Source organism: Littorina saxatilis, linkage group LG8, assembly GCF_037325665.1.
Source record: "Littorina saxatilis isolate snail1 linkage group LG8, US_GU_Lsax_2.0, whole genome shotgun sequence".
NCBI classification, from domain to species: domain Eukaryota; kingdom Metazoa; phylum Mollusca; class Gastropoda; order Littorinimorpha; family Littorinidae; genus Littorina; species Littorina saxatilis.
The window spans coordinates 55,521,595-55,543,185 of NC_090252.1; the positions used below are offsets into that span (position 1 = coordinate 55,521,595).

At 42.2% G+C, this 21,591-nt stretch overlaps 1 protein-coding gene across 1 annotated transcript in view; it reads left to right on the plus strand.

Annotated features, from left to right (window-relative positions):
* LOC138974746 (polyketide synthase ThaQ-like) overlaps positions 1-21,591 on the plus strand; it is a 201,450-nt gene that overhangs the window by 123,734 nt on the left and 56,125 nt on the right. The window lies entirely within an intron of this gene.

A 21,591-nucleotide genomic window follows, 5' to 3' on the forward strand; every position in this document is an offset into this window, starting at 1 on the left:
GAGAGAGACTAAGAAAGAGAGAGAGAGAGACAAAGAAAGAGAGAGAGAGAGACTAAGAAAGAGAGAGAGACTAAGAAAGAGAGAGAGAGAGAGAGAGAGAGACTAAGAAAAAGAGAGAGAGACTAAGAAAGAGAGAGAGAGAGACTAAGAAAGAGAGAGAGAGAGAGACTAGGAAAGAGAGAGAGAGAGAGAGACTAAGAAAGAGAGAGACAAAGACAGAGAGAGAGAGAGACTAAGAAAGAGAGAGAGAGACTAAGAAAGAGAGAGAGAGAGACTAAGAAAAAGAGAGAGAGAGACTAAGAAAGAGAGAGAGAGAGAGAGAGACTAAGAAAGAGAGAGAGAGAGAGACTAGAGTAATCTTGCTAGCTGGTACTAGTTTGGAATCAACAATCGTAGAGGTGCTTCCGGTGTCGCGGAAAGCAGTGACTACCTGGCTTTCAGCTACGATTTGGGACAGTTTGGTGAATTTCTTGTTGTGAACACATTTGTCGCACAGTTGATCATGTGTCGCATTCCCCTCGACGTCATTCTCGTCTTGAAATGCGGCACTGGCCGATTCATCTTTCGGAGGCTGGCGATAATCCTTCTTGAAATGGCCCAATTTTCCACATCTGAAACATTTGACGCTGGTTTTGCTTTTATTTCCTTCGTCCTTGTCCTTGTTTGTGGAATTCGTCCCGTGCGCTCCCTTGTGTCCTCTCTCTTCAGGTTTCTTCCCATGTCTACGGCTTTCTTTGGGTCGGTTTTCTTCGTAGAGAGTTACGGTGTCGATCACGTCATCAATGCTGTTTGGTTTTCTATCCTTAACGTACGTGACGAGTTCAGTAGGCATGCTTTAATACACTTGTTCCGTCAGTATGGTCTTTGAAATCATCGAAGCTTTCTCCGGTATTGGACATTTCAACCCAGGGATCGAGGAACAAGGAAATCTGAGTAATGAACTCTTTGTACGAGTCAGCGTTTTCTTTCCGTGTGTTTCTGAATCTTTGTCTGTATGTCTCCGCGGTAATCTGAAATCTTTCCAGCAAAGTCTTTCTGAGCAATGCGTAGTCGCGTGCATCAGCGACTTTCATCTTGGTGTAAGCAGTGCGTGCTTTACCTTTTAGCAGTGCGGACAAACGTACAGACCAAGTGTTAGGGTCCCAGTGTGATGCTTCAGCATGACGTTCAAATTGCAGAAGGAACGCTTCTACATCGTCTTTGTCTTCGAGGAATGGTAACTTCGGTTGGTAGTTATCGGTATCGCGAGGTATATGATTTCTGTGATTGTTATTGTTCTGATTTCCTTCTTCTTCATCGCCTCCGCGATCGTGTGAGTTTGTTGCGCGAGCCAATTCGACCTGAATCCTCAACTCCTCGAGTCGAGTTTGTTGTTCGCGTTCTTCTCTTTCACGTTCAGCGTCGGCACGTTCACGTTCAGCATCGGCAATTTCCGCATGTTCAGCACGTTCACGTGCACGCTCCCCATTCTCACACTCACATTCCAGAACAAAATCACGCAACTCAGATCCCTCCAAACCAAGTAACTTCCCTTTATCCATCAAAATCCTCGTCGCTTCCAGGGCTGCATCCACTGAAGTAGCCATCTTACCTGTCTGGCTTTCTACGTCAGTCTCACCACACGCATTCACTCCAAATTTGAGGACGTGCGAAGTTTCTATATCGGGTACTGTGCATGGAATGTATCTCATCACAGACTATCTCGAACCTACTTCGCATTTATGGAAAAAATCAGTTATTCCAAACTGTGACTGAACAATGTTACTGTCAACTCGTAGCAATTCGTTCTGTGACCTAGTGTGGTCAATACAACTGCGGCTCGACTCCCAGTATTATCACTTTAGTCCATCACCATACGTAATCCAACGTATATAAAGATCCCACGGTTTCTATCCAGAAAATTTCTTAGAACTAATTGAAGTAGCTAATTTCAACACTAAGAAAGTATCCTGATCTTCAATATTATGAATAGTTTAGTAGCTAGATACTCAGACTCTGTCCATTGAATCTGTCACCACAAATAGTCAAACGACTTTTCCCATGTGCATAAACGTAAATAAACTAGTTCAAAATGTTTTTGCGAAATACCTCCATTTCGACTTCCTTTTTGTTTCGTTGGTTCTACTTAGAAAGGAATTTGAGCCGTTCCCCAACAGAGTGTTGCCAAATAATCCTACCTGCTAGAACTAGATCTACAGATAGATGAAAGTGATCTAACTTTCACTTTCCAGTTTTGTTTTTTCCTCGAGAGTTACGTTTTGTTTTTACCTTCAGTAATGTTGTGTTATTTCGTTTACCTTCATTAAGGATGTGATCTACAGTGAGTTACCCATACTACACTATAGTTTTCCTTGAAATAAATACACAAATAAACATATATTAATTACTTAACTAATGAATGATCAATGAATACACACAAACCACACAAGACAATTTCTTTACATGTATCTAAACGAAATAGCTTATCCCGGACGAGGCAACCAATATGTCACAATCCGATGTGAGGATTTTTACGTGTCCGGCTCTTTCAAGGTTGAATCTCGAATTTTGTTAATGGTGTCTAGGGTATGATTATTTGGCGGCTGTTCGCTTTTATAGTTAGTGATATGCGTGGTTCCTTTTACCTTAATTGAACGATAGACAGACTCAAATGTATCGGCAGAAAGGATAAACACTGGAAGCAACTGGACGAACACAACTACAATGAGTGAAAAACGGCTTTAATTGTGGTTACTCATCTTCATGCATCGACGTACTCGGCGCTACAGGTCAAGGATCAGGCGTTAGAGTTTGATCTTGCCGAATGAGCGGCTGTAAAGCTCTCGGAGTGTTTATAAACGACGTCGGTGATGAAGATGATGTACGTCTTTAATGTCTTGGCGATGAGATCAACGGTGATGATGATGTCCTTGATGTCTTGATGATGTGGCGAACGATGTTGATGATGCCCTTGATATCTTCGACGATGAAGTGAATGACGATGATGATGCCCTGGATGTCTTGGCGATGGGGTGAACGGTGATATCAGTTCTTTATCACGGTTCCATCTCTCTCTCAGTTGGCGTCCGATTCACCTCCAGCTTGCATCTACACGAGCATCTAACCAGCATCTAAACCTGTCGATCAAAGAGAAAACAACATGTTATCATCAGCTTTATGAGCCTAACATCTATCTAATCATTCTGACCGTTGCTTACAAACAATGGAATTTTGGATTTCGTCCAACTGCTTCGCCTTTGAAACACACAAAACAGATGAACGTAGGGATGAAAATGTGCCGCTCTACTTCTGAAATGAAGAACGATATTATTGCTTCCCTTTTTCCTACGTTAGCAGTTTCTTACCTGCATAATTCAGGTTTGTGATAAAAAACATAACTCCCGAAACAAAAGCTTGAGTGACAGTGTTCTCCAAAATGGAACGAGAATCAACTGATCTTGGTGAATGGACTCAAAGTAAACCTCTACGCTACGAATATAGGCCTTCGCACGTGTCTCAAAACAATTCAATAAAACAATTCTTCCATACATCTTTTAACGCGAAGTACACAAGACAAACATCTCAAGCCTTTATTGATAGAAATCATCGTATGAATTCGTAAATCTAATAATCTTTCATACGGTGTGGGCGTAGATATCTGTCATAACCATTTCCAACCTCGTGTTTTTTTCTGTGTCATTCTTTCTTTTTGACGTCACGCTTTTGACGTCATCTATCTTTACGGCGTTCCGTCTCACAAGGAAAACCATGGAAATGAAATCCAATGTTACTATAATGCGTAACATTGACCCCCTTAAAAATGACACCCACAACCATGCAAATTACTTCTGCATCTGTTGAACAAACTATTTTATATATGGTATTCATTAACTTCAGTTTATGTTCTGCCTTTTCAGTAAGTGGCAATTTTGTAAATTGAATGGTCTGACTTTTGTGCAATTTTAATTTTTTTCTCCAAATTCGGGGGTCGACTAAACAGAACGAGTTTTGACATTGAGCGGTAGCCATTTTTACCTAATTTAAACCCTTCAGGCTTTTACCTTTTTGATTATTTTGAATGTCTGAGTATGTAAAAATATCCCCTTCAACCCCCAGGCTATCGATGACCTGAAGAAAGCATGCAGTTACAGCTAGGTTCAGGGCAATCCTCAGACACGAAAGCGTTGGTGTCATTGGCGACGCAAAAGTTAGATCATTAATTTTAACCCACAAATTTGCCACTTTGTGAACTGCACATGCATAAAATCAAGTTTGAGTATGCTGAATATAGAGCTTAAACAATGACCACGAGTTGATTACTGGAAAATAAACCACGAGTGGAGCACACGAGTGAATTACCAAGCGGCTGCAAATACCCACGAGTGGTTTATTTTCCAGTAATCAACGAGTTGTCATTGTTTAAGCTATTTATACAACGACCAACACGGGTCGAACATGCAGTCATGCAGACGACATTTTGTAGGCAATTTCATTTCAGCCTAATCACTCAGAGTGTCAAATGCGCGTCATTCAAATAGTCCCTATTCTTTTACTTTATTCTTAGTCTCCGACTTGTCGGCATTATACTTGTCTCGTCTAAATATCGGACCCCATTGCTACGATTAAAACACAATAGCGTTTATATAGCTATTCTGACATTACATTCTGTGTTAAAATCATGTTTTTGTCAGCAGCAAGGACCAGAATGGTCCATGTCGTTGATTGCAGACGACGGTTCCCTTTCCGCATGAAGCCACGGAAATAACCGAACATTGAAAAACCCACGGACATGTATTACGGAGAAAACTCGGGATAACCAGATGTTTAGCATTACGTCAATATGCTAGGAATCCTATGACGTCATGACGTATCATACTTGCCTACGTAGATTGTATACATGTTCGAAAGTCTGACTGTTGTGAATTCGCGTGGTGAAGACTGCGGTAAATCTGTAGATGATAAGAGAACAATGATTGTCTCAGAAGAAACGACTAAATGTTTCAGACCGGTAACTTCGTTTCAACATTGCACTATATTATGGACGTTCTATGTGACAGGAGAGTTTGCTGATTTTGTGTTAAACATTGGAGAGATCGTCTGCTAGAATCAGAGATAGGTCGCTTCAGATTGCAGCTTCTGGAAATTTGCAAGGTGTGTTGCCTGTTAAAGAACTGGATTTTACACGTAGTGTATGTCATGTACAGTAAGCAACAACAAAAACACACACAAAGCAAATGGCATTGTCTGTCGACTAGGCATACACGTCAGCCATTGTTGTTACAGTTTTGAGTCAACATTGTACGTATTCTTCCGCAACAGGGTCCAATCGTCTGGGTTTCAAATGTTCTAAAAATAAATCCTAGTGTTGATTATTTTTTAGCCCTCTTTATTCTTACTTCGAATAATCCACGTGTGATTTTTGGGTTTAATCAAAGTAGTTCGTTCTAATTTCTCACTTGTCTAAAAATAATCAACTAGATTTAATCCACCCCTCGGTTGCATTGCAGGAGTTGTATAAATGAAGTTATCCAGTCAATTGGTGTAGAAGTTATAGCATTTCTGTCAGTTAACAGTATTTAAAATCTCTAAAGTAAAATCTGACATATTCGAAAGTTTTGCTTAAACACCCAGACAATGTTTACGATACTCTTCTAAGCTTCTCCACTTCTCAGCCCTGTCTTGGAAATGAATTCGAATAAGGCAGTCAAAATAACTTAGTTTGGAGCACCCATCAATCAGAATAAGCATTAACTTTTGACACAGGAAATATCTTCTTCCGAAAGCTCTCCTGGTTTTATTCTACATTTGTCCTGCATAATGGTAACAAATGTAATGATAAATCTAAACAACGAAGTGACTGTGGTAAGATGAACAAAGTTAAAAAAAACAAAGGATTACTGTAAATGGTTTACGAATCGAAATCTAAACAAGTTTTAATAAGTAAAGTGATTAAAAACAAAATTAAAAAAAAAGCAAACGTCCTCGCATTTGTCCAGAATTATTCCATGTTTACCTTGGGAACAGAGGGATAATTGGTCTAAAGAATTTTTTTAAAAAGGAGGGTTAGGGTAACCCTAACCCTCTTTGGACTATCTGTATGCAATGCCCGCTATAGGTGGAAGACTTTTGTGGAAGCCTGGCCATGGAAGAATACATCGCTGTTGTGCTGGGTACATCACGAAGCGTCCCGGTACCGAAGCGTCCCGGTACCGAAGCGTCCCGGTACCGAAGCGTCCCGGTGCCGAAGCGTCCCGGTACCGAAGCGTCCCACTATAACGCGTCACAGGGGTACCGGGACGCTTTGGTACCGGGACTGCTCCCGCGCAGTAGGGCACGAAGCGTCCCGGTACCGAAGCGTCCCGGTGCCGAAGCGTCCCGGTACCAGTCACCACGCACATCCTCGGCTCGCATGCCAATGTATTATATAGCAAAGGGAATGCCTGTAATTCACATAGAGCAATCACTTGGTCTTAAACGTGCACAAGACAAAAACTTTCATACTGGGGGAGCGAGCCAGTCTGAAGAGTACTCGGGTCCAGCGCGAGCGTTCTTTATTACCCAAATGAACCCAAACAAACCCAAATTAACCCAAATGATACAATTTAAAAGTCGGAGGCAGAACTGAAAAGACTTTTTCCGACGCTCACGCTTAGTGAAGCCAGAAAGCGTGTGTGATAACAGACATATCCCTCTTGTGAACGGAAGCCTACGGACTTTTCCCCCGAACTTGTCCACACGGGTACAGTATTTCCAAATTGGTGTGTTGTGAGTACAGATCTAAAGTAAAGTTGGGGAAAAGTTGGACAAAAAGTGATTTTTTTTTACCGAAAGCAAATCAAGGTCTGTGCAAAATTTAAAAAGTCAGTAAAGTCAAGGTCAAATCAAGGTCAATATTAAATTTAAAAAACAATATGGTTAGTCAAGTCAAGGTCAAATCAAGGTCACTCAAGGTTTAAAAAAAAAAAAAAAGTCCAAGACCTGTGACGCGTTATAGTGGGACGCTTCGGTACCGGGACGCTTTGGTACCGGGACGCTTCGGGGTGTCCCCGTTGTGCTGGTTCAGCTTGAGGTCCTGTCCTAGCGAATATCCTGCACACACAAAAACACGACTTTTTAAGCCACTTATGTTGCATTCCGTGACATAGCTTTGTTAAAACCGTGTGCCTGATAATAATGACAGATTTTGTTGATATACATTTTTTTTTTAAGACACCCCATATAATATTGTTTGACAATCTCTTTCAACATAGTTTACGAATCACCAATGTGTATACAAACGCAAATAACCCACAGGTCAATAAATTACTTTCCAGAGAGAGAGAGAGAGAGAGAGAGAGAGAGAGAGAGAGAGAGAGAGAGAGAGAGAGAGAGAGAGAGAGAGAGAGAGAGAGAGAGAGAGAGAGAGAGAGAGAGAGATTAAAACTAGACAATGTGTGCTATATAAAACAAGGATAATCACTGTCAAATCTTTGCTTGTACCTGCATGGTGTTTACTGCGCTATATACGCAACCTGTTTTATTTTATTTATTTATTTATTTTTTTTTTTTTTGGGGGGGGGGAGGTGTGTTTTGTGATGAGGTTTTTTTCAAAGCCTTTACTGCTTTAGTCATTGAATGCACCCGACTTCGATTTATTGTTCAGTGATGGGTAATTGTGTGATCAACTATGTAAGTTAGTGATTGTTCTGGCTTCATACAATGACATTGCATTAATGTTATAAGTGTATGTGTGTGTGTTTCAGGCAAAAGCTGATCTTACAGTCCTAGTTGTATGCAGTACCTCTGCTTCTTCATTCAGGAATTAAAGTATACAATCTGAACCGATTATTTTGTTCAATAATGTTCAGCTTACCATCCCGAAGAAGGCAGTAACGTGCCGAGATATTGATTATAGATATTAACGTACCTAACCTGGTTACTGGTGTGTTTTCTTTTTATTTCAATAATGTAAATGTGTGACAACTTGCAGGGTACTTGATGTTGAGAGCCATTTTTCTGGCAAAAGACCTTTTATGGATCAAAGAAAACTTTTGTCATGGTGCACAAGTCAATCAATTTGGTTGATAAATAATTTGTGCTGCATTTTCCCTGGTTCCAAAACGTAGTATGTATTACCACATGTCCTTACCTGTCATTGGCATCACATGATTCTCTGCAAGAATTGTGTGGAAATACGTCATTTAACACTTGCACTTATAGTAGGTGGCTGTGGAACGGTAGACATGCAACGACAACGAACAACAAAAGACAAAGTGTGGAGTACACTCATTTTTCTTAACATACGACAAGTTTCTTTGAGAATGCTCCAAGTGAAAATCAGGGGTTCCTAGGCCTGATATCACAATTAAACAGCTTCTTCTCAGAATCAGGAGGGAAAAAACCTGTTATATTGCGAGATGTCATGACAAGAACAGACAGCAGCAGCAGCAACAACAACATTGCTAAATCGTCGCTTTAACAAAATGTTATGTTTAGCATCGCAGACAAAGCACGGCTACTGATCCGACCAAAGCCGCACTTCATGAGAGAGAGAGAAAATGAAAGTTGTACGCCCTCACGGCAAAGCCATTAGGGGCATGTTACACGGGAAAACCCGGCTTTGTATGAAAATAAAAAATAAAAATGCGGGGGGGGGGTGGGGATGTAGACAGCTGGCTGCCGGCTGCTAGAGGAGACCTGAAATGGGCTAGGGACCGGGTTGGGTCGCCTTGGGTCAGTGCTGAAATGGTTACTTTTTTGGCTGTTGGCCGAACGGACACCCGGGCTTCATATTTTTGCATGCATGTATTCGTGTTTCCAAGGCCTGAGGCTTTCGCTGTGACCCTGGGATCTTTATCGTGCGCATGCGTGCACACGGGGGTGTTCGGACACCGAGGAGAGTCTGCACAAAGTTGACTCTGGGACACACATCCCGCGCCGAACTTGGGGGTTGAACCCACGCTGATAGTAACAACCGGTTTTAAAGCCAGCGCCTCTACCGACTGGGCAAACTCCTCCCCCCCCCCAATTTGTTGGGGTCAAGAAGTTCCATGGAGGGCAGGGGGTATGGAGTAACACATAGTGTTTTGCTCAGAACATTCCCACCCATGCAGAGCCGCGCTATGGGTACGCATTACCGTGAAGCTGGCAGTCAGTGCTACCGAATGTCGTCTGTGTCTTCCACTCGGTGGTGACTTAATGTGGGTCTATGTAAGCAGATGCCAGCGCAAGCAATCTGATGCAGAGTCAGGAGGCGGTTTGGTACAAGAGAACCTTAGAGGCCACAGCCTCGGCCGTCTTAGGGATCTGTGTGTCTGGAGGCACATTTGGTTTCTGAGGTTCAAGCGGAGCTGTTGCCTCTGCTCCCAAGTTCCCGTGTCTGGAGGCGTTTTTGGTATGGTAGCAAACCTGTAGGTTGGGGCCTCTGCCTTTCAGGATGCCAGGACTACAAAATGTGTGTCTTGGGACACATTTAGCTTAAGATTCCAGAAGTGGATCTGTGCTGTGCTGGGTCTGCTGCAAGCACACTAGAACCAGCTCGCAACAGTTGAGGTGAACAAATTGGTGACCAAGACCATCATCGGTTTCTCTCCGAGTGATGGGTGTGGGCGGAGAAAGTCTCCCAGACTGAGAGCATTCTCCCTTCTGTAGCGGATGAGACTAGACATCTCTTCCTTGAGAGTGTCACAACCTTCAAACACGTGTGTGAGGTGTCCAGTCTTGCCACACTGACAGACTACCTTGTCCCAGTAGATGCGGCTGCTGACCGTGCGCAAGCGACGCAACAGGCTCATGGGTCTCGGTGGGAGTGGGAGGTGGTGCCCTTTCCTATTGTAGGGGAGGTGTATCCATCCTCTCTCTTCACATTTTTGTGACAGTGTCTGCTCTCTTTCCTCTCTTTTTAGCTTGGCTAGCAGCAGTTTGGCTTCCTGGCAGGAGAGCCGAATGTCTGTCACTGGCATGGTTGACATAGCCGCTGCTTTTGCTGCTCTGTCCGCCATTTCATTTCCCCTGATTCCTGTGTGGGATGGCAGCCACACGAGGGAAAAGTCTGTTCCTTTTGTCATTATTTGGTGGGCTAAGAAATAAATTTCAGTTTGCATCTCTCCTCTGTTCTTGGTGCCATGTGCAAGTGCTTGCAACGAGGACTTTGAGTCCGTAAGGATGACCACCCCCAGGGGTGGGGTTGGCAGATCGTTTATCAGTGTGCAGGCCATGTAGATAGCAAATAACTCTGCAGAGAAGATGCTGATCCCCTTGTTTAGCTTGTATTTTCGTGTTATATCAAGTCCAGGAATCGACAAGGCACACCCAGCCTCCCCTGACTGCAGGATCGAACCATCTGTGAAGACCTGTAGGTGGCTTTTAAATCGTTGCTCGATCTTTTCTTTTGCAACTGTGGCTAGCAGCAATGGGTCTTCTGCCTTTTTGAGGCCGTCTCCATAGTCCGCACTTCATGCACGATGGGCACATTGTTATGGCCAGCTTGTTAACGTGCGCAATGGGTATGTTTTACATAGAATTGAATGTGTTTGTCGTTGTGTCTGTCATAATATCCTAGTCGTTTGATTTAGAATAAAGCAAACTTGTAAGAACATGTGTAGTGCTTCACATAAACCTAGGTTCCTGTTTAATTAGTAAACTAATGTCAGAAGTAGGTATTTACCTTGTTTGCCTTCGCGTTCTTGATAGCCCGCTGCAGCATTTGTATCACTTCCCTTGACATTCAAAACGCCAATGTATTTCTGAAAGGAAAATAAAGATATTGACCGAAACATCACACAAGTGGTATATCATGCTAGGTTGTGTTTACAGTGCCTGTTCTACGACCACATCTGATTGTAATTTGAATAAAGAAAAACTGAATTCATTTATTACTTCTCTATTTGTGTGTGTTTGTGTGTGTGCAGATGCGGATCACATCATTTTTAAGGGGGAGTTTCCAAATTTCTTTTAGGGACAATTTGACGACGCGAAGCGTTTAGTTGCAGACGCGAAGCGTTCAACCTCCTTGGGGGGGGGGGGGGGGGGGGGTCCGACAAATGTTCATAAGAACAAGGAATATGGATCAATCTGAGCCAAGAAACATCCCCTAATACACCTTCCAAAAAGGTAAATATATCAAGAAGAAAAATTTGAATCACAACAAGGACAATTGATCGATCTGGCGCAACCTGAGCAAACTAATTAGCCAACTTCTTTCCAAAATCGTCACCTAGAATACAAAGGCCGGCTCCTAAGTGGTCCGGAAACCCCGGAACCCCCCTCCGGATCCGCCCAGTGTGTGTGTGTGTGTGTGTGTGTGTGTGTGTGTGTGTGTGTGTGTGTGTGTGTGTGTGTGTGTGTGTGACCGATAACCTTCTCTAAATTCTAATCGTTGCGTTTGCATGGTAATAAAGTTTTAATACTGGATATGCCCATGAAAAAAATATCATTTCTTGTTCATGTCATTGTGTGTGTGTGGCCAGGACCGTGACTTCTGCTTGCCTAGACGTCTTCAGAAAAGACACAAAATGCCAGCAGGCGTATGTTCTTGGAGCACTCAGTATGCCGTCATCTGCAAACAAATAAATACAAATTATTCTATTGTGTAAATAAAGAACAATCATTTTAATATTACAACAAAAAAATCATATAACTGTAGTCTTCACCAGAGACATCCACTACACTATCTTTAAATAAAACTTCCGTAAAAAATTGAAATACTATAAAACTTACCCCCACTCAGATCTATTTGGGATTATTCAAGTTTCAACCATGAAACGATGCCGGTTTGGAGAGATCTGCTAGTTTGCCGCTGAAACTGAAATCAAAGGCGATCTTCAGAACTATTTCTATTCTTGCATTTGTGATTAATATAAAATACTGATCTTCCCAATAGAAGCTGATGTGTATACACATGACCAGGACAGGGTATTTCGTTACAGGGCATTTACGCAGACGTCGCAGTTCAAAATATCGTTTTAGATCTGGGCTCGTATTCTTGAAACAGCTGCAACTCATATACGGGCCTGTAAAACCACTTCCACTCGATAAGTCCGCTAAGTGTTATTCATGAAACTCCGGGAAAGACTTACCTGGGTGTCTCCGGAGCTGTAAAGTTGGAGGACCCATCCCCCTCCTCTAAAACCGTCAATTTTGAATAAATCTTGTTAAAATATTGTTTGTAGATTTATGTCCCTCATGGACACACATTGGTGTCATTTAAGCACCAATGCATTGCGGACAAATACGAGATACCGCTCGCGAAAGATTTCAACCGATGCTCGATCATACCGGCTTGTGGTGAAAGCGTGCTAGCGTCTTCTTTAATGCATTACAGTGTCCGATTATTTTCAAATGTTTCCGTGGTCGAACGGTTCTCTCGTTCGCCTGATGCGTGATTGAGTCGAGTTCAAATCTCCATCTGCCCGTATTTTTTTTTTTATTCTTTGGCATTTGTTTATTTTTGTTTATTTTCTTCATGTGCAAAAGAGTACGTTATAATAGCAAAATTGATTTAAAATAATTTTTTAGGCTGCAATGGTTTTTTTTTAAATCTTTGGTTAACATGATATTAGTTTATTGATAAAGTTTGTTAACTAAAACATGTAAACATTTAATTAAAAAAATTAAATAAATAACCATGAAGAAGGATGCTTCCCGCTTAAAAAAACAAAGGTGAGAGAGAAAAAAACCAACCTAAAATGCGGTAGCAGCCACCTGCATGCAACTGAGATTAAAAACAAAAAAATAAAAAAATAAATAAAAAGGGTCTCTCTGTGTTTTTGGCTCACGAAGTGTAGCCTATGCGATCGTAACTTTGTCTGTTTGTGCGTGTGTGTGTGTGTGTGTGTGTGTGTGTGTGTGTGTGTGTGCGTGCGTGTGTGTGTATGTCTGTGGTAGAAACTTTAACATTTCCGAGTCTATGTGTGAGTGGTTATCCAAGACTATGGATAAAGCTCGCATAAGATTACGTCACGGTCAAAAGTGTTTGACGTCAATTAATGCATCATGACGGCATGCCTCCCTGTAGTCTTTCTCTCTCGCGTGGTGTGTGTGGTCTCGGTCATTGTTATTTTGAGCGGGCCGAGACTATTTGGCAGTCGTGTCCCTGTAAGTAGGCTACATGCAGACAGACAGATCTAGATCTAGTGTCTCTCTTTCTTGCACAGTGTCACCTAAGCTTACTGTGTGTGTGGGTGTGTATGTGTGACGGAATGATTGAGTTTGTGTTACTGTAAATTTGTCTAGTTCTTACGTGAGCCTTGAAGGCTTCGCCTCTTGTTATTTCATTCAGTTTGTTTGGGTAGTTGCTATTGACTTTGAAACTGACACGCTGGCTAAAAAGCTGCAACATTGTGTTCTTCAAAGTCAAACTGTCGTTTAACTACCGCCCGGTATTTATTTTTACTGCCCAGTAATTATTTATTTTTCCCCGGTATTCATGTGTGTCTAGCGGAAGGTCGGCAGCTACCAGTTGGTTATTTTTAGAATTGAAGATTCCCGATGCTTGCTCTTCTCTGCGCACGCGTTACCGGCGTTTTCGCCGGCGTGTCAGTTTCAAAGTCAATAGCAACAACCAAAACAAACTGAATGAAATAAAAACACGGGGAGATTTTATTTTTATTTTGTTTATAAACCTCAGTCGCATGCAGGTGTACATGGTATAGCACCTAGTAAACGCCCACCCCCCAGTTTCGACCAGTGGACTAGTAGACAAGGAAAATAAATAAAGATTATTCAGTCTGCTGTTATTGTTGTTTTTCAATTGTTTCCTTTCCTTAGACATGCTTCGGGGATTGGACAGAAAAAGGTTTCTGGAGTGGCTAGAGAATCGCAATACATTTTTGACTGGGAGGAAAAAGAAGAAACGAAAGCTTCATCTTTGGTTTAAACATAAGTTTATTTCAACAAATGTTACAATCATGACATGTATACAAAAGACACAGGTAACAGCAACAAGCTAGAAGCTTATAGTGGTGTTCCTGCATGGATATTATAACGTAAGGCGGTAACGGCTGAACAAGTTGTCTAAATAAACCAAATTGGAAATCCAAAGCATCATCATTATAATCATCCTCATCTCATTAATCATCCAAAAGTATCATAACATAATAAACGTTGCATAATCATTATAAAGAAAACAGTAAGAGGAAGGAAGGAGGGGAAGAAAAGAAATAAAAAGAAGAGGGATGGGTAGGAGTTGTGCAGAAATTAAAGTTGTTGTCCGGCTTGTGGAGCATTGATTCTGGTTTGCCCAAAGCGGCCTGAACGTTCAATGAACGAGTGTTCTCTTGAAAAAATGTTCCTGTTCAAATCTAGAGAATACTGTCTGTCTCCATTTAGAAGGTGGGGGAGGTGAATACTGTGGTTAGGGAGGGTATGTATGGTTTCTTGACGTGCTTCGCGATAATTTGGACAATCTAATAGGAAGTGTTTTACGGTTTCGGACGGAAATGCGCAGTCACAAGTTGCATCTGTAGCAACGTGTCGTCTCACTAGATCGTTATTAAGATCACTTAGATGTGATAGGGTGGTGTGGAAGGGGAAAAATAGGCCAGGAAGCATAAATGAGACGCCAAGACAGAGGTTGCGATAACGTGACTTTTAATTAACGTACACCAGAAGCAAACACCAGAAAGTTAACACCAGAAAGTTAACACCAGAAAGTTAACACCAGAAAGTTAACACCAGAAAGTTAACACCAGAAAGTTAACACCAGAAAGTTAACACCAGAAAGTTAACACCAGAAAGTTAACACCAGAAAGTTAACACCAGAAAGTTAACACCAGAAAGTTAACACCAGAAAGTTAACACCAGAAAGTTAACACCAGAAAGCAGACACCAGAAAGCAGTGTCGGGCAGGAGATAATTACACAAAAAGACTGGATACGCCACTTGACTACATCCCCCCCAGCTCTATACCAACTGCGTCCTCGCAGGTACAGCGCCTCGGGAATAGCTGAAAATGACATCTATAAATCAAACACAAGTTCACTCAAGTGAAACAACAAATAAAATCAGAAACGGTAACGGATGACACGCACAGTCACCCAACCCATTCATACAAGACACAATACAACAGGCAATCAATACTCATAGTGTACACACAGTCTCTTAGCAGAACACGAACAGTCTCACAAATGACACATTGCCCACATGACAGCAGCACATTGTTTTCCTGACTGTTCACAATAGACGGATGGCGGGGTTACGACAGCGGCACACTTATTACTCACACAAATCCGTCTGTTCAAAATGATCAAGTTTATTACAGCACTACTCAGAACGAAGACAGTCTTTCCCGTATTCGGTGCGAGCGGCGAACTACATACACAGCACCTGGAGGAGGGACCAGAGGTTCCGGGTCTCTAGCAAGAGGCTGGTCTTGAACACGTGCTGGAGGTGCCTGGGGATCAGGAACTGGTGCAGGGGCTGCTGGCTGCACCGGAAGAGGCTAGATGGGTGGGGGAAAGACAGGGCGTGCCATGTAGACAGTGCCTCGGTCAGGGAATGTTGGGGTAGCGGGGACTTGGGGTAAAGGGGCAAGATTGAGCATGGAATCCCAAAATGTGACCTGCTGAGTGTCGTGTAGCTGCACGGGGACTGGCAGTGTCACATTTTGATGCTCTTCCTCTGTCTGGCAGCTTTGCTCACGGAGAGGTTGCGTGTTGGATGTTGACTGATGACTCACGCGTTTCTCACTTGGCTGTCTCCATGACAGCAGTTGTTCACCTCTATGACGCTTGGTAGGGCACCTGCTCTGTAGATGGCCGTGGCGGTTACAAAGCCAACAACGTGGCTTCGCGGATGGCTTTTGTTGTCGTGAGGCAGCCGGCGGGCGTTGGTGCAAGGCAGCGCGAAGCTCTGCTGACTTGATGGCGAGTTCGCTGACTTGTAATTGCAGGCTGCGTACCTTAGTGCTGCTCTCTGTTGCTTGATGTTGTTGCTTCGTCACCACCTCGAAATCATCCCTCATCCACCTGAGAGCTTCTGCACGGACTGCCGCAAAAGTGACAGCCTCACGCCCTCTCGCAAAGCGCATGAGGTCCCGTCTCATTGCAGGCAAGAACAGTCCGTGCATGAATCGATCACGAAGTGCAGCATCGGAAACCGTACCGGCAACAACAGCATTCGTCTTCACCTGCAGAGCCTGCAACCTGTGGGCATATGAGAGAATGCCCTCCTCTTGACTCTGGCAGATGCTGTAGAACGACGCTAGGAGAGTGGAAATGCTGGCGTGGTCCCCAAACGTGTCCTGCAGGATGGTCAAGACAAGGTCAGCCGTGGCAGTTGCCTGAGGGGGGTGCAGGTTAACCTCCTTCCTGGCAGCCCCAGCGAGTGACTGGATCAGCCACTCTGCTCCCTCCCCTCCAAGTGCCGCCATGTTGAAGTGGGAAATGACGCGACGTGCCTCGGTGGTGAAATGGTCCAGGTGACAGCCATCATCACCACTTGTGAAGACAGGAAGCCTGGGAGGGGGAAATACCTGCCAAAGGGGTCGTGGAGCTACGTCGACCGCCATCTTGGATGTGAGGAGTCCCTCCTACACTGCTTTCCCTGCTTTCTGGTGTTAAACTACGGCGTCTCTACTTCCTGAATCCTGCTCGCAGCGCCAGATGTGATAGGGTGGAGTGGAAGGGGGGGATAGTAGGCCAGGAAGCATAAATGAGACGCCAAGACAGAGGTTGCGATAACGTGACTTTTAATTAACGTACACCAGAAGCAAACACCAGAAAGTTAACACCAGAAAGTTAACACCAGAAGCAAACACCAGAAAGTTAACACCAGAAAGTTAACACCAGAAAGTTAACACCAGAAAGTTAACACCAGAAAGTTAACACCAGAAAGTTAACACCAGAAAGTTAACACCAGAAAGTTAACACCAGAAAGTTAACACCAGAAAGTTAACACCAGAAAGTTAACACCAGAAAGTTAACACCAGAAAGCAGACACCAGAAAGCAGTGTCTGATTCTCATGAAAAGAAAAGAAAACATAATATAAGTACATGGCATAACAAGTAAAACGCACCATTCATACCAATGCATCCTAACCATACATACATTCCACAATAAACCTAAACAATACAGCCAAAATCCTGCAGACACAGCATTCTCTGAAAGAGAATCCACAGTGAGTTAAACAACTCCACAACAGCTAATGTCAAGGGAAGTAACCAACATCTTCCCTTAGGCCTAAGCCTTGCATAGGAAAATGCTCTACATAAATTAACCAACTGCATGAACCGCAACTGCAAAATAATTGTTATTATTAAGTATGTTCATCGCCATGAAGACACATCTTCATCGAGTTGAATAATAACGACAAGAATAAGAAAGATAACTCATGATACGAGTTCATTACCCAAAATATATGTCAACCATAATTCCCGTTCATCAATTGTAGGGGTTTCTGCGCCTAAATCGTAAATAGGTAGCTTTACGGGCCAATGGCACTGAGGGCTTAGCTTTGGGCTTTTAACCGACTACTACTCAGACTTTACTGATCTCCAGAAATAATATGTGATAACATGGGGGAAAATGGCAACGATACACATGGGTCTTCTCGACATAAAATATTGCGAGACAGGCTTTTTCTCAGCGAAAACGAAACGTATGAGAACGAGTCTGCCTTACTTGATTCTCTTACGAGTCTTTAATTCACAAGACTCTAAAACAACTTTAGAACAACTGGTCATCAAATATTAGAAGTTATTAACGCTCAATTTCAGCGTCAAATGTACATATATACAAACATCATAGAATCAAATGAAACATAAGAATAGAGCACAAGGAAAGAATACAGCATAAGGAATGAATAAAGCATTTAGTTACTTACAGATTCTCCTCAGTGAGCACACGCAGTGAAACGTAAACACAAGAGCACAGGTATCCGAATCTAACACCACAAGTCGACTGATTACAACTTCGCGACAAATATGGTCAGCACTTCGACCGTTCACGTCAACCGACACAATCGAGCAGCACACAGCTCAGTATATCACAAATCGCGTTCTCTCCTCTAGCCTAAATGCTCTCCCTTTTAAAGGCTGGTCAACTCCGATTCCCAATAGCCAATAGGAAGAATACCTAGGTGTCAGGCAACGGGGGGTGTCGTCTTAAAATTGCCTGCCCAATGAAAGGGATCGTTACCAAGGCATGAAGCCGGGTCGGTGTCAAGCACAGGAAATATTACGCACACCGGATAAGGCTCATTATATTACAACCAGTTACAAAGAAGGGGGAGAGGGGTAAGAGACTAAAACCTCTTCTATGATATACCCTGTCAAAAGAAATGACACCCACTTGACAAACCGCCGTCCAACGATACCCAGACAGTCTGGCGACACATTACATAACGACCACCTAAATCTGAGATAAGAGATTAGAAATGCATCCGGTCGGAGTCTTCCCTACGATAGTAAACACACAATACTCCTAGCGGGAGACACAACTTGGGTCAGGGGAAGATAATAGACAGGGGAGGCAACTGAGTCGGGCAGGAGATAATTACACAAAAAGACTGGATACGCCACTTGACTACATATATATAGCTTGAGCTTACAGTGAATTGTTTGTGATATGCAATCTCCAGAATACCAATAACACGGCAGACTTAAATCGTTTTTTGACAAAAAGTGCTTGAGGGACTTACTAAGTTTTATGTAGTCTGGTTTAGAATTCCAGAGTTGTGTTGTAGATGGGAGAAATGAGTTGAGTTTTAAATTCAGTGTTAAACGATGGAACTTTCCTATCTAAAGGTCTGCGCTGGCGATATGGATTATTAGTTGATATTATTGGTGGCAATATCGCAAGTAAGTAGTTTGGCACCTTACGGTGTACAATCTTGTGAAATAATATCAATTGTTGACGTTTACGCCTCTCTTAAAGTGAAATAAAGCCTGACTCGTCGTACAGTTGTTGATGGCTAATTGTACCGCGGACTGCTCCAACAATGGTATTCATCTTCAAAGCTTCATCTTTGGCGGGAAGTGATGTCTAAAGAGGTTGATTTTGTGTGTTAGTGTTAGTGTTAGTGTGTGTGTGGTGTGTGTGTGTGTGTGTGTGTGTGTGTGTGTGTGTGTGTGTGTGTGTGTGTGTGTGTGTGTGTGTGAAGTTTTGTGCAATAACGCATCCTTTCAACACTTCCATGACAAATGACCAAAATATCGTTTTTCTAGCTAAGGACCCTCTCCTGCCAAGGGTATAGTATCTAGTAAACGCCCACCCCCCACTTTTGGGCAAAACTGGAACATAGGGTGGGTGGGCGTATACAAGGTAGTTAACGGTAATATCATGTTAACCATCAATTTAAAAAAAAACTCATTCTCGCCTAAAATAAATTTTTTAAATCAATTTTGATATTACAACGTTCTCTTTTGCACACGAAGAAAATAAACAAAAACAAACAAAATTAATGACAAAGAGTAAAAAAAAATTAAAAAAAGTAAAGTCTCATGGCGATTCGAACTCGACTCAATCGCGCATCAGGCGAATTCGATAACCGTTCGGCTACGGAATCAGACACCAAATTCTCGCCACTGTAATGCATTAAACAAGACGCAAGCACGCTTTTGCAACACGACGTTATGATCGAGCATCGGTTGAAATCTTTCGCGAGCAGAAGCTCGTATTTGACCGCAATGCATCGGTGCTTAAATGACACCAATGTGTGTCCATGAGGGACATAAATCTACGAACAATATTTGAACAAGATTCATTCGAACTTGACGGTTTTAATGGACAGTGTTGGTGAAGTTACTGACAGGTAGCGACTTTACAGGAGGGGGAGGGGTCCTCTAACTTTACAGCTCGGAGACAACCCGGTAAGGACTTACCGGTGTTTCATAAATAACACTTAGCAGTTGGCGGACTTATTGAGTTTTACAGGCCAGTATATGAGTTGCAGCTTTTTCAAGAATAAATCTTGTTCAAATATTGTTTGTAGAGAGGAGCAAGCATGAGGAATATCCAATTCTAAAAATAACCAATTCTGGTAGCTGCCGGCCTTCCGCCAGACACACATTAATACCGGGGGAAAATAAATAATTACTGGGCAGTAAAAATAAATACCGGGCGGTAGTTAAACGACAGTTTGACTTTAAAGGACACAATTTTGCAGCTTTTTCAAGAATACGAGCCCTGATTTTGTACAGCAGCCTGTGTGATTCAGAATCGACTGCCCTTTTTCGGTTTAATATTTTGTGGACGATTCCTATGAGACTGCTCAATCATAACTGATGACAAATTCAGAAACAGATGAGTTGCACATGTCAAAACAGTTGCAGAAACACAAACCTCAAAACCGTTAGGCTTTTTCGCTTTTTTATATTTAGTCAAGTTTTGACTAAATATTTTAACATCGAGGGGGAATCGAAACGAGGGTCGTGGTGTATATGCGTGTGTGCGTGTGTGTGTGTGTGTGTGTGTGTAGAGCGATTCAGACTGAAACTACTGGACCGATCTTTATGAAATTTGACATGAGAGTTCCTGGGTATGAAATCCCCGAACGTTTTTTTCATTTTTTTGATAAATGTCTTTGATGACGTCATATCCGGCTTTTCGTGAAAGTTGAGGCGGCACTGTCACGCCCTCATTTTTCAACCAAATTGGTTGAAATTTTGGTCAAGTAATCTTCGACGAAGCCCGGACTTCGGTATTGCATTTCAACGTGGTGGCTTAAAAATTAATTAATGTCTTTGGTCATTAAAAATCGGAAAATTGTAAAAAAAATTTTTTTATAAAACGATCCAAATTTACGTTTATCTTATTTTCCATCATTTGCTGATTCCAAAAACATATAAATATGTTATATTCGGATTAAAAACAAGCTCTGAAAATTAAATATATAAAAATTATTATCAAAATTAAATTGTCCAAATCAATTTAAAAACACTTTTATCTTATTTCTTGTCGGTTCCTGATTCCAAAAACATATAGATATGATATGTTTGGATTAAAAACACGCTTAGAAAGTTAAAACAAAGAGAGGTACAGAAAAGCGTGCTATCCTTCTTAGCGCAACTACTACCCCGCTCTTCTTGTCAATTTCACTGCCTTTGCCATGAGCGGTGGCTTGACGATGCTACGAGTAAAATGGCATTGCGTTCAGTTTCATTCTGTGAGTTCGACAGCTACTTGACTAAATATTGTATTTTCGCCTTACGCGACTTGTTTTCACTTTTTGCAGCGTTCACTCTAAATTTGTCGCCTAAAACGGACTCGTTTCTGTCCACAGCCAAAGCTTTCATAACACAAAAATGGCTATATATGACAGCTAAGACAGTATTTGTTACATTTTAACAGTGTGTACCCCGAGTTTCTACTGCAGACAAAAAATAATAGCAAAACCTCAAAGTATGTGTGAGTCCCCTAATATGGACCACCTTCAACAAATCAAAGAAAATAAAAACTAAAGGCAATTTTAATTAATTCATTAAGAAGCTTGCTGAAAATAACCTATAGCTAGCCTTTGAGATTTAAAAAAAACCCAAATAGTCTTTTTTTGGTGGAAGTTGATAATTTCACTTATTTTCACTCTGTTTTTTGTTAAGCTTCTTCAGTGTCCTGGTGTGCTTTAAATAATGCTCACATCAACCCGAAACAGATAAATCTAAAGCATATTTTAATTAGGCTGACTTGTACACTAAT